Source organism: Myotis brandtii, unplaced genomic scaffold, assembly GCF_000412655.1.
Source record: "Myotis brandtii unplaced genomic scaffold, ASM41265v1 scaffold725, whole genome shotgun sequence".
NCBI classification, from domain to species: Eukaryota; Metazoa; Chordata; class Mammalia; order Chiroptera; family Vespertilionidae; genus Myotis; species Myotis brandtii.
The window spans coordinates 275,104-281,639 of NW_005370862.1; the positions used below are offsets into that span (position 1 = coordinate 275,104).

Below are 6,536 nucleotides of genomic sequence, written 5' to 3' on the forward strand. Positions count from 1 at the left end.
GGCAAGTGAGGCGGTGAACGTTGGAGTCTGCAGCAAGCAAGCCTCGTGCTCGCTTCAGTGCCTGGCTGCCGGCCGCCATCTTGGCTGACAGTTAATTTGCATATACTCACTGATTAGCCAATGAAAAGGGTAGCGGTCGTACGCCAATTACCATGTTTCTCTTTTATTAGTGTAGATTGTGGTTGGCAGAAGACCCAGATGGTCCCCAAGATTCTTGCCCCTTGGTGCCCAGGTTCTAGATGTTCTCTCTCCTTTGAGTGCAAGCAGAACCAGACATGATGGACTGTCACTTCCACAATTCAACTATGTTATGTGGCACAAGAGTTTGTAGGTGTCATTAAGGTTGCTAATCAGTTGATGTTGAGTCACTCAGAAGGGAGGCTCTCCCAGGTGGGCCTGCCCCTATCAGATGTGTCTTTAAAAAGGAGTCAGACTGATTCAAGCACAGAGATTATCCTGCCATCCTTGGAAAAGCAGCCCGGCTGGCGTGGCTCAGTGGTTGAGCATCAACCTATGAACCAGGAACTCACAATGTGATTCCCGATCAGGGCGCATGCCAGGGTTGCAGGCTCGATAGGGGGGTTACAGGAGGCAGCTGATCAATGATTTTCTCTCCTCATTGATGTCTCTCTCTCTCTCTCTCTCCCTCCTTCCCCCCTTCCTCTCTGAAATCAATAAAAATTTATTAAAAAAGAAAAAGTGAATAGACACAATGTAAACTGCCTGGGGCTGCACCCACGTGGCAAGGCCCTGGAGCTCAAGGAGCTGAGGGTGCCGGCTGACAGGCATCTAGGACGTGGGGACTGCGTCCTGTGACCACCGGGGACGGCAGAGAACCTGGGCAGCAGAGGGAGGGTGGCGGGACCCACATGAGACCTAGGAACGGAGGGGCGAGTGGGGAAAGGGCCATGGGGAGGAGGGGCTGTGGGAAGGAAAGGCGCCGGGACTGGAAGGAGAGAGGAAGTCACACGGCACCGTGCCTGTCGCCACTGGACTCAGGCCATTTGACCTCCCCTCTGAAGTCCCTGGGTCCCAGCTGCTTCCCCGCCGCCCCACCCCCCAGCGCCACGCAGGCAGCACAGCCTCCGAGGACATGACTAGCGTGGATCCTCCTGCCGCTGCTCACGGGGCCCCTGGGCGTCCGCCTCACCCTCTGGGCCTCGCAGACGTTTCTCTTTGGAAACCGCTCATGTGCCTGACACAGCTGCGGCGATCAATGGGGCCATTCAGGGATCCTCCGACCCCGTCCCTCCGTGCCAGCCCCGCCTCCTGCTGTCCTGCACCGGCGCCCGGCCCTGGCACTGCCCTCTCTACCCTGCCTCCCCGCCCATGACCTTCACACCGGCCGCGTCAACACGGGCAGCACCACAGGCGTCTCTGTCGTTTTCTCCTGGCTGCACGCGGTTCCGAAATACTAGCCTGGAACTTCCAGATCCGGGTGTCGGACCCGCGGCAGAATCAACAACAACAACAACAAACACACACACACACACACACACACTTTTTTTTTTTTAAAGGAAAAGCAAACAGGATGACTGAGTTTTCACGTCAAAAACATGGATCTCTGGACCTCACCCTTCCCAGGGCTCTGTGTTCTTAAAATGTTCCCCTGAGGGTTCTGAAGCCACTGGAGCATGAGGGCCATTTGATCCTTTAATCAAGGTCCTCACAGCTCCTCCGAGCGAGATGCGCCCCCAGGAAAAATGCCGCTGGGCCTTCGGGCAGGACTGTGACGTGGTTGAGCTCACGGTCTCCGTGTCCTCTTGTCGAAGGTCGGATTTGCAGCTGAACACGGGGGGCGGGGTGGGGGGGGGTGCTGGGCCTTCCATTCAAAGCCGTTTTGGCGACTGACCTGGGGAGTCCCTGGCTGCTGGGCCGAGGGCCGCCCTGGGCACCGGAGGGTAGACAGCAGCAGCCCTGGCCTCCACCCCGTAGGTACCAGTAGCATCTTCCCCAAAACTGTCACAACCCAAAATGCCTCTGAACATTATCAAACCTCCCCTGGGCTGGGGGAGCCCCCCTGACCGAGACCCACTACCCCTGACGAATGTCCGCTGAGAAGCCTCAAGAGACCCCCCTGATTGCAAGCCCCAGCCGCCCGCTCAGGTAGAGGCCCAGGCTGGTCGAGGACACAACACAGACACCTGCCCTGCCCGTGGCCTGGGCCGGGCTCCATCACACGTGCTTTTAAAGTTTGCCCTGAGGAAACGAATGTCCGTCCTCAGATGAACACACTAACACGACGCAGTAGAGACACTGAGCACAACGACGCTATTCAGCCTGAAAAAGGAAAGCACCTTGGCTGGAGTGGAGGACACTCTGCTGAGTGAAACAAGCCCGTCACCAAGGGCACAGCCGCAGGAGGCCGCCTGCGTGAGGGATCCAGACTAGCTGATTCCTAGACTCGGAGAATGGCACGGGGCTGCCGGGCCAGGCCGGGCCTTGGGGGTGGGACCTGCAGCTCCGAGGGCATAAAGCTTCGGCTGGCGAGATGGGTAGGTTGTCATGGTCGCTGTAAATGTAGCGCCCACAGGAACGGCATGCCATTGTGCGCTTCAAAATATGCCAACGGGATGTCCCAAAATCACACAAAAAGCAACCCACAGAAGCACGCACGGACACTTTTAGACAGTGGTTCTCAACCTTCCTAACGCTGTGTTCGGTCGTTGTAAATGTAGCGCCCACAGGAATGGCATGCCATTGTGCGCTTCAAAATATGCCAACGGATGTCCCAAAATCACACAAAAAGCAACCCACAGAAGCACGCACGGACACTTTTAGACAGTGGTTCTCAACCTTCCTAACGCTGTGACCCTTCAATACAGTTCCTCATGTTGTGGTGACCCCCAACCATAAAATTATTTTTGTTGCTACTTCATAACTGTAATTTTGCTACTGTTATGAGTCATCATGTAAATATCTGATATGCAGGATGTATTTTCATTGTTACAAATTGAACATAATTAAAGCATAGTGATTAATCACAAAAACAGTATGTAATTAATATGTGTTTTCCGATGGTCTTAGGCGACCCCTGTGAAAGGGTCATTCGACCCCCAAAGGGGTTGCGACCCACAGGTTGAGAACCGCTGCTTTTAGAGCTTGTGGATAAGTTCAGCCCCTGGATTGTGGGGACGGTACCATCTGTGTGTATACGGCCCAAACTCATCAACATGCATAGGTTAAACATGGGAAATGTTTGTACATGAAAAAATAAATAAAGGTTCGCCCTGATTCGTCCATTCAGCCAGAATTGAGCACCGCTAGCTCAATCCGAAAACAAAACAACAACAGAGAGATGAGTAGGAGGAAGGAGAGATGAAAATGATGGAAGCTTTGAGAAGCCTCGAGAGGCGTGGCCAAGTGGCAATGACCAAACACAGAGACGTTCCCCGGCTCTTCGCACTATTAGGAACTGTCAGCTCTCGGCAGACGGATGGGGAGCCTGGCTGCCCCCCGCCCGCGCCTGTCCTCAGAAAGGTCTCCACCATCAATCAGGAGATGCCAACTCCCGTTCAAGGCCCGGGAGACGCACACGCATCTGAGTGCCCCGTGGCCTTCCGTCCGCAGGTCCACGAGGCGTCCAGGCTCTGCTTCCCGGGAATCCCAGGGCGCGGCCCAGCTCCCAGCATTGACAGCGGCGAGCACGCAAACATGGGTCCGTTACAGCTACTTGGATGTCTGACACCTGTCAGTATGTGTACAGGGGTAGGAGCCCTCACACGCTGTTTGTAATTGGGGAGGGGGGGGCATTTGGGGACCAGCAGGGATCCAGGCTCTGCAAATGGGCGACCCCCGGTGGCCCTCGCCACCGTCGGCGTCCAACCCTGGTTACCTGACGGCACAACAGGTCAGCTCCTCTTTTCTATTAAAAGACGGTTTCAGCCCCTGCTGGTTTGGCTCAGTGGATAGAGTGTCGGCCTGCAGGCTGATGGGTCCTGAGTTCGATTCCTGGTCAAGGGCATGTACCTTGGTTGCAGGCTCGGTCCCCGGAGGCAACCAATCAATGTGCCTCTCTCACATCGATGTACGTTTCTCTCTGTGCCTCTTCCCCTCCCTTCCACTCTCTCTAAAATTCAATGGGAAAATATCCCTGGGTGAGGATTAGCAACAACAACAAAAGGACGGTGTCGGTAGAGAAGGAGTGTGCCGGGCCGGCAGAGCTAGGCAGGGTCGTGGCTCGTCTCCGATCTCCAATAAGAGGCAGCATCTCCGAGCGCTGACACAGCTCTGGACCGAGGCCATGGCCTTAGAAAAATGCCCGCCTTAGACCTTAAACTCAACGCAAGCAGCCTGGAGGTCCTCGCGGGAAGGACTTGGAATCCATACGCGTTTACAGAAACGAACGCTCCCAGGTCACGTGTGCGGGAGAACCAGCCGGCCTCTCACTGAGCACCTCTGTGCACCGGGAGCCCGTGCGGGGCTGGGCTCGCTCTCACCCCATCGAGCTCTTAATGGGCAAAGCCCACAGGTGACCCGATGGCCCTGGAGCCCACGAGACCACAGGGGCCCCGGGCCGCGGGGAACACGCCCCGGCTGTGCACTGGCCTCGCCCTCAGTTCGGAGTGGAAAGTGAGCCGGGAAGCGGCCTCTCTCCGGGTTTCCTAATGGAAATAGTGTCAACCCGCCCCACGGGAAGCATCCGACCGGCTCAGCGCGTGGGGACGATTTTAGGCTCTGAAGGACCGCTTAGATCAGGGGTGGGCAAACTTTTTGACTCGAGGGCCACAATGGGTTCTTAAACTGGACCGGAGGGCCAGAACAAAAGCATGGATGGAGTGTTTGTGTGAACTAATATAAATTCAAAGTAAACATCATTACATAAAAGGGTACGGTCTTTTTTTTTTTTTTTTTAGTTTTATTCATTTCAAACGGGTCGGATCTGGCCTGCGGGCCGTAGTTTGCCCACGGCTGGCTTAGATCCTGAAGCAGCTGGGGACTCAGAGGGGCAGGAAGCACGGGTCCTCGCTGATGGTGTTCAAGGTGGACCTGCCCTTGAGCGGGTGATGCAGGCCCTGCCTGGACCACTTCTCCAACCACAGTGAGGCCCCTCCAGCTGACCCGCCTGACGGGTGGGGAGGGTCTGGGACCCACTCCCACTTTACCATAGACGTTAAACTCCAGGCCCCAGTCAGGCAGCAGGCACGCAGCCTCTGCAGTCGGCTGTAACTGGTAACGCAGTGGGGGGAGGGGGGGGGCGAGGTGGAGGGGAGTACAGGCCAGGGAAATAGGTTACAAAAAAATTATGACTGTCACGAAAAAGTTTTTTACAGCCTCCTGCAAAGATGCTTTTTTTTAAATTACCACACTATTATCTTCACTGTTACTCTAGGAATAAATAAAGTGTTGTGCATGAAAAATAAAATGGGGACACAGAGCTGCTGTCTGCCATTTGGGGTTTAAAGGTCACCATGAACATTTCTGTCAAGTGCAAGAGGATGTAACTCCACAAGTCTTCCTCCCCCAGGACTGAGCACCACCTCGGTGAGAACCCACAATGACGCTCTGTCCCCACCTGCTAGTTAATGACGTGGCGAGAACCACATCTCCGGCTTTTATCTCTGGCTTCTTTCCACTGTGCTCTCATCGCACACCTTCGGCCCCGGTTCGCCGGGCCACGGACGGCAACCGTTGGATTGCATTAACACCGACATGGCCGTGGCCTTCCCACCGCTGCTGTGAGCGTGGAAATTCACAGCCCCGGCTCGGACTGCAGAAGCCGGCCTCGCACCCGGCCCGGCAGGTTCTCGGGTTGCCCGGGAGGAAGGAAGCCAGCGTGGGGAACAAAAGGCCGGGGCAGGTGCCAGCATTCACGGGCCCCTCCTGATGAGAGCATCGATATTCAGAAAGGTGCCCTTTTCATAAAACATGAGCAATCTGCATGCTGCATTTTTCAAAAGAGATGGGTAAGTGAGCTACAGGGGAGTCAATTACAATGTCATTCATAATGCATCCGGTGCAATAAAGAGCGATCAGATTTCATGCGTGTTTACTTTCCGAACCGTAACTGCTGCGGGCTCAGCCCGGCTGCAGAATGCAAATATGCTTCGGGGTGATTTGTGTCCCTCATTTTGACATTCGGAATCCCCGAGGTTCCTTCTCCCCCCCGAGAAGCCGCCTCCGCTGAAAACCGGAGCTCCCCTCACACATGAAAGACCCTTCTCACCGGCCCAACTGAAACCGTCCTTTTTTACCTCGATCAAGCCCTGTTTACCCTGCTGCCGACCACATCCGGAAACAGATAGGAATTTGTTTTTAAAGACAGGCGATTGCACATGTATGGCGCCCAGAAGATGTAACTCACAGGAAGGCTGTGTCACTACATGTGATACTTTATCTGACTCCTCGGAGCCCTGATACATGTTTGCGGACGCAGGCATGTGTCATGTATAAACCCCATCCTTCCCGTGTGCTTCTCCCTGCCCCCTACCTCAAAACCTGAAATGTCTTTTCCAAGCCCCCTGGGGGGAAACCCCACACCAATGACAGAGCATCTGACCTGTCCGTCTGCTGAACACCGCGCCCCCCGCACACGC

General features: G+C 55.3%; 1 protein-coding gene across 1 annotated transcript in view; it reads right to left on the reverse strand.

Moving 5' to 3' along the window:
- Positions 1–6,536, reverse strand: part of LOC102247437 (chromosome unknown open reading frame, human C10orf90) — a 92,638-nt gene that overhangs the window by 85,306 nt on the left and 796 nt on the right. The window lies entirely within an intron of this gene.